Source organism: Gorilla gorilla, chromosome 4 (assembly GCF_029281585.2).
Source record: "Gorilla gorilla gorilla isolate KB3781 chromosome 4, NHGRI_mGorGor1-v2.1_pri, whole genome shotgun sequence".
NCBI classification, from domain to species: domain Eukaryota; kingdom Metazoa; phylum Chordata; class Mammalia; order Primates; family Hominidae; genus Gorilla; species Gorilla gorilla.
In genome coordinates this window covers 145,894,743-145,905,663 of record NC_073228.2, presented here as the reverse complement: position 1 = coordinate 145,905,663, position 10,921 = coordinate 145,894,743, and the positions used below count along the sequence as shown (strand labels likewise).

Here is a 10,921-nt window from a genome sequence, read left to right as displayed (position 1 = left end):
AACAGAACTGATTACACTTCAGGTCATAGTTTAACAAAATGAAACAGCCTTTTGGGCTAGTACTCAGATTTGCTTATGTTGATTCATTCTTTCCACAAATATTTACTGAGTAGCTACTGAGCTACTTTGTAGCAATACAAATGTGTATGAAGATGGGTATCATGCTTTCCCAGAGCTGTCTCCTTGGAGATGTAGGAAAGGAAAAAGCCTTTTCCCTCCACCCTCCTAGGTTAAATGACTGGGACCCCTAAATCAAACTGATAAAATGTTAACAAGAGGAGAATAAACTGAAGTTTATTAACACATGTATCAACATATACACATGAGCAATGAATGATGAGTAATTCAAAGTGGGGGTTAGAATAGGGGCTTACACAGCATCTTAATCAACAAAGATTAGACTTAGAGAAGTGACAAGATGAAGGAAAAGGGCTTTTAGTTTCTAGGGTAGCAAATTGTGGGAAGGTAAATATATGGGTTAACTAATGGCAGATAAGGGCTAGTCAGTAAGGTTTGCTATATAGATTCTTCTGGTTTAGTCTCCAGGCTGGTAAGGGTCTAGAATTGCCTCTGGTGATTAACTTCTTCCCTTCCTGATAGAGAAGGGATGGGGGACAGCTTTATAAATTTATGTCCATACCATAGTGTGCGCCTGTAATCCCAGCTACTCCAGACACTGAAGGGAAGAGGATCACTTGAGCACAGGAGTTTGAGACCAGCCTGGGCAACACAGGGAGAGCTTACCTAAAAATAAATAAAAAGAAAATATATGTCCTGCTTTTAGGCAAATAGGGTGTTGTAGTCTGTTTTGTGCTGCTATAACAGAATATCTGAGACTGGATAATTTACTATGAACAGAAATTTATTGGCTTACAGTTCTTGGAGGCTGGGAAATCCGATATCAAGGTACTGGCATCTGGCAAGAACCTTCTTGCTGTGTCATCACATGGAGGAAGACAAGAGGGCAAGAGAGGGTCAAATTCATCTTTTTATTAATGGCACCAATCCCAACCATGAGGGTGGAGGCTTTATGATTAATATGGTTTAGATTTGTGTCCCTGCCCAAATCTCATGTTGAATTGGAGGAAGGGTCTGGTAGGAGGTGATTGGATAATGGGGGCAGATATCCCCCCTACTGTTCTCATAATAGTGAGTGAGATCGCACGAGATCTGCTGGTTTAAAAGTGTGTGGCACTTCCCCCTTCACGTGCACTCTCTCTCTCCTGCTCCACCACGGGAGTAATGTGCCTTGCTTCCTCTTCACCTTCTGCCATGATTGTAAGTTTCCCCAGCCATGTGGAACTCTGAGTCAATTAAACCTCTTTTCTTCATAAACTACCCAGTCTCAGGTAGTTATTTATAGCAAAGTGAAAACGAAATAATAAATAATCAAATCACCTCTTAAAGGTCTCACCTCTTAATACCGTTACAATGGCAATTAAATTTCAACATGAGTTTTGGAGGGGACAAACATTCAAATCATAGCATAGAGGGGGGACAGAGAGCTTTTCTTGTAACTACTTCTCATTTGTCTTCAGCTCAAAATAATTCTTAGGCCTAAAGTGGTATATTGTGGGGTGGCATATTCTGCTACCCTTCAGAAACATATAGCATTTATTAAGACAAGAAAACAGGCCAGGCGCAGTGGTTCATGCCTGTAATCCCAGCACTTTGGGAGGCCAAGGCAGGTGGATCACCTGAGGTCGGGAGTTCGAGACCAGCCTGTCCAACACGATGAAACCCCGTCTCTACTAAAAAAAAAAAAAAAAAAAAAAAAATTAGCTGGGGTGTGGTGGCAGGTATGTGTAATCCCAGCTACTCGGAAGGCTGAGGCAGGAGAATCACTTGAACCCGGGAGGCAGAGGTTGCAGTGAGTCGAGATTGTGCCACTGCCCTCCAGCCTGGGCAACAAGAGCAAAACTCCATCTCAAAAAAACAAGAAAACAATAATACAAAGCATTAAATGCCATGAGCAGGCCGGGCTCAGTGACTCATGCCTGTAATCCTAGCACTTTGGAAGACTGAGGCAGGTGGATCACAAGGTCAGGAGTTCAAGAACAGCCTGGCCAACATGGTGAAACCCCATCGCTACTAAAAATACAAAAATTAGCCAGGCGTGGTGGCATGTGCCTGTAGTCCCAGCTACTTGGGGGGCTGAGGCAGGAGAATTGCTGGAACCCAGGAGATGGGACTACAGGTGCAGTGCCAGTAGCCGAGATCTCACCACTGCACTCCAGCCTGGTTGACAGAGTGAGACTCCATCCTGGAAAAAATAATAATAATAAATAAAATAAAAGCCATGAGCAAAGTAGATAAAGCTGTGAAAATTCAGAGAAGAAAATTCAGCTTCATGGAGGAAGTAGCTAGGTGGTGCTGGAGTTGGACTTTAAAGGATGAGTATGATTTGCATATGTAAAATGGAGGTAGGTGGGGCATATTAGCACAAAGGACAATCTGTAACTGATCAAAAGCAATCAATCTTGTTTTATAATGTATATGTTAGTAAAACACATTGAAAACAGACTTGAATCTTTCCTTAAAACTTATTTATCCAAATGAAGTTTTAAAGCAGCTGTTGCTCTCAGTTCAACTGAACACTCAAGGTCTATCTACAATGAATAATCGAAAGAGTTAAAAATTGAGCCCTTGCTGGTGATGCAAACCTGTAGTAACAGCTACTGGGAAGGCTGAGACAGGAGGATCACTTGAACCCAGGAGTTGGAGGCTGTGGCGTGCCATGATCACATTCAGGAATAGCTATTGCACTATAGCCTGGGCAACATAGGGAGACACCATTTCTTAAAAATAAACAAATGCAAAGAGTGGAAAATTGGTTTTATTTCATATGCCATCTGAGGAACAGACTGCTAGAAGTATTGTGTGTTGCAAATAATTCTGAGGCTTTACTAAAAAGAGTCTGTGATTGATTACTAATGTCAGAAACAGGCACAGGATGTGGCAGTGGCTCTATTTGCCATCCTTGGATTAAGGTCAGATGTCTGAATTGCCTAGTGAAAAGTGCTCTGTAACAGTGGTTTTCAAATTGTTTTTGTTTTTGTTCTTTGCAGCAGAACCCATTGTTTCAATGAAATCTTACTCAGAATCCCAATCTATTAAAGAGTGGAGCTGTCCTCCTTGAAGCAGAGAATGGAAGGGTCAAGGGTCTCACCACCGGCCCTCCTCATCATTCACTATAGGGCACCCGGAGCACTCCCTGAAAAATTGCTGCTTTATGAGATTGTTGCTTTTCATGTGACAAGAAGAAAAGCATGTGATAATTTGTTTATGTTGATTTCTACAAGAGGGATGATAATCACCATTTTACAGATGCAGAAACTGAGGTCCAAAGAGGTGAAGTGATAAGCCCCAGGCTCATGAAAGATGGTTAGTGAAGAAGTGAAGGACTAGAAGCCAGGTCTTCTCCCTCTTACACAAGCTAGGATGCTACTGATCTCTGGCCCTGCAGCTCCATTGGAGCTTGTCTTGGGGCTGAACACCAGGGACTTTGGAAGAGAGCTGAGTTTGGGTTGAAATAAATGCAGTGAAAAAGGAGATAGTCCTGCCCTTCAGTCCGAAACTCTGCCTCACTCTGCCTTCAACTACATATCATTTTCAAAAGCTGCTTTGTCATTGACACATTAGAGATATGCAATCTTGAGCAGCTCCAGACTCCCGCACAGGCTGAAGTTTCCTCCACACTCCATGTGATTTGCAGGAACTGCAGCAACCTGAGCATCAGCCCTCACCTCTTTGCTCAGCTGTTTGAAGGAGAACCTGTCAACTCTGCCTGGACTGGAGCATGGGGTGGAGCTGCAAAGGGTGGTTCCAGGGACAGGGTGGTCACAGTGAGTCCATAGTAAGGCATTTTACAAATTGTAAAGCGTGTTTATTACCCCACCAACCCACTCTCGCATCCTTGCCACCGTCATATGTAGCCTGGACCACTGCAGCAGCCTCCGGTCTTCTCCCCTTACCCACTCTGGCCTCACTATGATCACTTCCATTTTCTGCATGGCAGGCAGAGAGGTCATTTAATAATGCAGATCTGACTGGGTCACTGCCTTGCTTAAAACCCTTCAAGAGCTTCCTATTTTCCTTAGTACCCGGCTGGAAGAGCAGTTACTTGTGAAAAATCATGTGTGGGGGTGTGTGTGTGTGCATGTATACTCTCTCAAAGGATGGTGGTTTATGATATTTAAACTGGAACATGACATTAGTATAAGCTTCATTTGATACACGGTAGGGTATATTTATTTACTTATGTATATTTATTTAGGTCCTGGCTCATCCACAAAAGAATTGGAGTGACTGGGTATATAATACTGTTCCCACCAGGCATGGTGGCTCACCACTATAATCCCAGCACTTTGGTAAGCTGAGTGGGAAGGATTGCTTGAGCTCAGGAGACTGAGATCAACCTGGGCAACATAGCCAGATCCTGTCTCTAAAAAAAAAAAAAAAGCTGGGTGTGGCTTGAGCCTGGGAAGTTGAGGCTGTAGAGAACCATGATTGTACCTCTGCACTCCAGCCTGGGCAAAAGAGCAAACAGCGAGACCCCATCTCTAAATAATAATAATAATATAATGATAATGATGATATTATGTTTCCTGGGCAGGCAACAACAGGAAGCTTTCTCAGCTACATTTTGGAAATGTCAATCCCATTGTATGAACCAACTACAGTCTAAAATAATAATAAATTAATATTCCATTATCCTAGAAGTCCAGAAGGGAAAATAAGGGATGAGATGCCTGCAGAGGTGCTCTCTCACAGCATCAGGGTTATTTCTGGATCACTGAAAGAGCATTCCAATGTGCATTGGGAGAAACTGTCATTACCTAAGATAGTATCCTCTTGGTTTTTTGTTTGTTGGTTTTGTTTTGTTTTGTTTTGTTTTGTTTTGTTTTGTTTTGTTTTGTTTTGTTTGAGACAGAGTCTCTCTCTTTCGCCCAGGCTGGAGTGCAGTGGTGCAATCTTGGCTCACTGCAACCTCCGCCTCCTGGGTTCGAGTGATTCTCTTGCCTTACCCTCCTGAGTAGCTGGGATTACAGGCACCCGCCACCACACCTGGCTAATTTTTGTATTTTTAGTAGAGACAGGGTTTCACCATTTTGGCCAAGCTTGTCTTGAACTCCTGACCTCAAGTGATCTGTCTGCCTCGGCCTCCCAAAGTGTTGGGATTACAGGCAAGAGCCACTGCCCCTGGGCTCCTCTTGTATTAATATCATCCTAGCAGTGGCCCTGGGTCTCTAAGTCATGGGGGCCATTCCCTCAACCATGTTTCTCACAATTTATTAATAGAAAAGGGCCCCTGGTGGACCAATTTTTTAAACATTTTCTTTGAAGTTACTTATTTTGAATTAGGTAACACAAAATATTTCAAAATTCCAAAGGTACAAGAGTGCTTAAGATAAAGCTGCTCCTTCCCACTCATCTTCCAGCCACAGCAATCACTGTTACTGGTTTCTAGAAATAGTCTGTGCATATACAAGTCTGCATGTTTGTGGTTTTTATTTTCATTCAAATAGTGGAATTCTATTCACAATGTCTTGTGCCTCGTATGTTTCCCCACCTTGCTTTTTCACTCAACAGTTTATCTTGAAGCCCAGCTTCACTATGTGACTGTTCTGAACTATGACGGACCTGTGTGCTTGAGATCCTTAAAGGGCAGGAGGGATTTGGATCCCGCCAAACTGAAACTGTCTGACTTGGGGTGGGAGGGCTTCGGCCCATGTCTACTCAGGCTGATTCGGAAGCTCATCACCTGCAGGAAGGGCAGGTCTGGGGTCAACCAGTGCCAGCCTTCTGCACATCACTTGGGGATGCATTTATTTTTAGAGTTTTTAAATTACACAGGAAACACACAAATGTATTCCTGCTGGATAAAAACGTCAAACAATACAATTAAAGTAAAAGCCCATTTGAATTCCCAAACCCAAGTTTACTCTCTCTATTCAGAAGTATTCACTGTAAGCCGGGTGCAGTGGCCTACGCCTGTAATCCCAGCACTTTGGGAGGTTGAAGTGGGCGGATTACCTGAGGTCAGGAGTTCAAGACCAGCCTTGCCAACATGGTGAAACTCCATCTCTACTAAAAATACAAAAATTAGCCAGGAGTGGTGGCGCATGCCTGTAATCCCAGCTGCTTGAGAGACTGAGGCAGGAGAATTGCTTGAACCTGGGTGGCGGAGGTTGCAGTAAGCAGAGATAGCGCCACTGCACTCCAGCCTGGGCGACTCAAAAAAGAAAAAAAAAAAAGTACGCACTGTAGCCATTTGATATTTTGTGTGTTTTGAGACTTTTTTATTTTTTATTTTTATTTACTTATTTATTTGTGAGAGGCAGTCTCACTCTGTCACCCACGCTGGAGCGCAGGCTCACTGCAACCTTCGCCTTTCGGGCTCAAGCAATCTTCCCGCCACAGCCTCCCAAGCACCTGGGATCACAGGTGCATGCTACCATGCCCAGCTAATATTTTTTAGAGATGGGATTCCCAACGCTTCTTGGCCTTTTGGATAAGATCAAGTGTACAGATGGGGTTTCCCCATGTCACCCAGGCTAGTCTCGAACTCCTGAGCTCAAGCAATCTGCTTCCGTTGGCCTCCCAAAGTTCTGGGATTATAGGCATGAGCCACCGCTCCCAGCCTTGAGACTATTTTTTTAATGGAGAGGTCATTTTTGTTGTTTTCCTACATGAGACCATATTCTGTGTACTCTACAACTTGCTTTTTTCATTTAACATTTTGTTTTAGACATAATCCCACTTAAAGTATATAGATCTATTTCATTCTTTACAATGATCACTTTACTATTTTATTGTATGGACATACTATAATTTATTTAGAAATTTTCCTCTTGGCTGGGTGCAGTGGCTCACACCTGTAATAACAATAATAATAACAATTATTATTATTATAATATATAAAAAACAGAGGTTAAATTAGAATGTATTGAAAACAGTGAACACAGAGATTGGCAGGTAGTAAGTTAGTTCACATCATGTCCAAGAGGATCTCACCTTCCACACTGGAAAATGACCCATCAAGGTGTTTATCTTACAAAAGAGCAGGTATTGCCCTAAGTGAGTTGTGCCACCAACCTAGGACATCCAACAGTTAGCTTTTAACATAATTATTTTCTTCCCTGTTAGTGTGTTGTAAGAAAGCTTCCTTTCGACTTAACACCTTAGAAATGTTGCTTATAAAATGCTTCAGTTCTCAGGGATTTCATGGTGAAAATGAAAGATGCTCTTGGATAACTTGAATGTGTCATCCAGGCCAACAGAGCTGAGATGCAGTGCAATCTCTCCCCCTGCCTCTGCTGTCATCCCTCCCTTCACAGATGGCACCTCCACTCACCCAGGTTTCAATCAGACTCTGGGAATCATCCTTGAGTCCCCTTTCCCTTGTCCTCCACCCTCGGTCCCCCAGCAAGTCCTGCTGGGCTTACCTGCAAATCCTCCGTCTCCATCCATACCAGCACAGGCAGGGGCCCTTCAGCTCTCACCTGGGCCAGCGCAGTGGTTTCCTCATGGGTCCCCTGCTTCAAGTCTTGCCTTCCTGCAGGAAGTCCATTGTCCCCTAGGCTAGCAGAGGGAGCATTTAAAAGCATCAGTGGGATCACTCCCCTCTTGTGCTTAAAGGCAACCAGTGCTTCCTATTGCCTTCAGAGTGAAAACCAGACTCCATGACAAGGCTCTGCTTATCCCAGCCTGCCTCTCTCCAGCCCTGGCTTCTGCTGCTGCCCCCGACCCCCTCATTTCTCTGCCCCTAATGCCATGGCCCGCCGCTCTGAGCCTTTGCACTTACTCTTCCCTGGACCACTCCCAACACCTGTAGCTCCTTCTCAACTTCAGAAAGACCTTTCCTGACCATTCATTCTAAATCAGCCCAGCCTTAATTTCTCTGGATCATGTCGCCTGTTTATTAGCATCTGAGTCTCTCTCTCTTTCTACTTATTTGTGTGCTGTGTTCTCCCCAGCTAAACTGGAGGCTCCCTGAAGGCAGGAGCCTCGTCTGTCTTTTTCACTGCTCTGGCCCAGCATTTTGTGTGGTATATACTTGTTGAATGAATGAACAAATGAATGAATGAATCAATGAGGAAAATGAAGACGAAATCCCAGGGGAATATATGGTCTGAGGAGATACTCCAAGGTAGGGGTGCCAAGGGAATTGCCACTCCATACAGAAGCCTGGTTCCTCCCTGTGAGGGAGTCTGGGTGGGAGCTGATCTGAGCCAGAGGCATTGGCCGTGGAGTCCAGGGGTCTCCTGTGTGGCTTCCTGAGATGGCAGACGGAGTATCCCCACCCTGCCCCCATCAGAAATACCCAGACTGCTGGAGCAAAAGGGCACAGCTGCTGCCTCCAATGCCGATTTCCACACAGTCACTGCCTTCTTCCACCAACCACAGAGCCCCTGAGTTGCCATAGCAACAGAGGACTGCACCAGAGTCCAAATAGGGATGTCTGCATCTCCCGGCACTTCTGGCTGGGGAGGCAGGGGGTGGTCAGTCCACAGCTGTGCCTATGCCCTGTCTCTGACCTGTCCTGGTCTCTAAGCAAAGCACCCTCCTCTGCCTTTCCACCCTCATTTCACTTCCTCACTTGAAAATCTTAAGAAGAGGATCTGGAAAAATAACTAACGGGTACTAGGCTTAATACCTGGGTGATGAAATAATCTGAACAACAAACCCCCATGACACATGTTTACCTATGTAACAAACCAGCACATGCACCCTTGAACTTAAAAGTTAAAAAAAAAAAAAAAAAGGCCGGGTATGGTGGCTTACGCCTGTAATCCCAGCACTTTGGGAGGCCGAGGCAGGTGGATCACCTGAGGTCAGGAGTTCGAGACTGGCCTGGCCAAAATAATGAAACCCCGTCTTTACTAAAAATACAAAAAATTAGCCGGGCGTGGCAGCATGCACCTGTAATCCCAGCTACCTGGGAGGCTGAGGCAGGAGAATTGCTTGAATTCAGGAAGTGGAGGTTGCAGCGAGCCAAGATCGCGCCACTGCACTCCAGCCTGAGGGACAGAGAGAGACTCTGTCTCAAAAAAAAAAAAAACTCATTTCAGGATCTTCTCTGCTTTCTCTCCCCACTGTGGAAGGAGTGGGGAGGGATGGCCTTATCTTTGTGTCCTGTCCAGGCCCACAAATTGGACAAAAGAACAAAGGAGCAGGATTCTCTGATCACTCACAGCTCTCAAGCCTGCCTGAAGAATGTTTTCTTTTTAAATACCACTTGGTTAGTCTAGCTGGTCACCTCCTGGAGTTTTTTAGTTTCTATCAACTGCCTTTTGGTACCCCTAAAGAAACTCCTGAAGAAGCAAAACCTGCCTTTTACTCCCCAGAAGCTAAGAGCCTTTTGGAGGAGCTGCTATTGTCTGTCAGAATAACAACAACAGCATCTACCACTCACTAAGTGAATGTGTGACATGCATCACTTCTCTCCATCCTTACAACCGCCCTGCGAAAAAGGTGTTAGTAGTCCCATTTTGTATGTAAGGAAACTGAGGTCACACAGCTGCTACGAGGCCACGCTGCAATCTGAGCCCTGGACTCTCAGACTCTGAATCCCAGGCCATTGGCCGCTGCTTTATGTTGGGAGGCACAGCCAGCTCCATGGAATGACATATTTAGCTTCCCCAGCCCCAGCCAGTCCCCTGGGTCCTCACGTGGCTCCCTCCCAGCCATGGTGGCTAGCAGTTGTTGGCTCTGTCCCCACGCCTCGTCACCCCCACAGGGATCTGATGGCAACTCGCTCAAAGTGGGAACAAAGGCATTTTTAGCCCCTTCTTTAGAAACCTTGACTCCTTGCCACATACGCGGCCACTCGGATTGGCTGTTACCATGGTAACTGGCTGCCGCTCTCTGTCCAATTATGTCAGCCCTGAACTGCAGGGCTTCCGTGCCCATTTCCTGCCCGATCTCCCCAGCCTGCCAGCCCAGCCCCTCTGACCTCCAGGCAGCTTTGAATGCCTATGCTTTCTAATTACAGCTGCCTTTCAATTCCCCTGTCCTTTCTGAACCCTTTGTAATCTGCATGGAACTTCTCCTCCCAACAGCCCACTGTCACACTCAGCTCCCTGGCCCTTTATCTGTGGTTTCTGTAGCATTGATTGTGTATCTGGCCTTGTACCCAGCATACACACACACCCCAAAGGGCACACAGCTTGGGCACAGAAATTTCAAACATCCCAGGCTCAGTGCCTGGCACTGAGATGTTTCTCCTGCAATTGTGACCTCGTTGGGGGTCTCAGTGGTCTGATTTCAAGCCATCTTCTTTGTATATTCATTTGCTCATTCAATGACTCATGAGCACCTATGATGTGCCAGGCACTAGCGATACCAAGTTAAACAAGACAAAATGGAACTTTACATTTTTGGGGGGTGCAGGGGTGATCAATGTAAACAGGTAAGCAATTAAGTAAATACATGTAATTTTGGATCATGTTAAGCATGGTGAAGAGAAAGAAATGAGGGACCCCAATTCTGGGATGGACACTTGCCTCTGTCCTCACTCAAGCTCCCCACTTCCAGCCAGAGGGGTTCACCAGATGAAGGGGGTGAGGAGGAGGTGCTTGGTGTCCATTGGGCACTTTGGATGCAAGTGGCAGAGACCAAAGTTCAGTAGCTTAGGGAAAAGGGTGCTCTGGGCAGAGCTGCAGCTGGAGCTCTGAGGCCTGAAAGTCACCAAGACTCAGTTATCGTCTCTTCTCTCTGCATCCCTCTCAGATGTCAGCTTCCTTTCCTCTCCTTGCAGCAGCTTTTCTTTTCTTTTAATTTTTAAATTTTATTACTATTATTACTATTTTTGACACAGAGTCTTACTCTGTCACCCAGGCTGGAGTGCAACGGCATGATTTCGGGTCACTGTAACCTCCACCTCCCGGGTTCAAGCAATTCTCCTGCCTCAGCCTCC

The 10,921-nt window shown here is 45.4% G+C and overlaps 1 long non-coding RNA gene across 2 annotated transcripts; it reads right to left on the bottom strand.

The window, feature by feature from the left end:
* Positions 1-270: 270 nt before the first annotated feature.
* On the bottom strand, positions 271-9,821 carry LOC129533916 (uncharacterized). Of its 2 annotated transcripts, none has more exons than XR_008680324.1 (4): positions 9,675-9,821; positions 7,449-7,579; positions 875-934; positions 271-744 (listed from the first exon to the last, which is right to left on the bottom strand). It is a non-coding gene; the product is annotated as an uncharacterized lncRNA (long non-coding RNA). The 2 variants fall into 2 exon arrangements; XR_008680323.1 differs by lacking the exon at positions 9,675-9,821 and adding an exon at positions 8,327-8,391 and having other exon boundaries at positions 288-744; positions 7,449-7,584.
* Between the last annotated feature and the right edge of the window lie 1,100 nt (positions 9,822-10,921).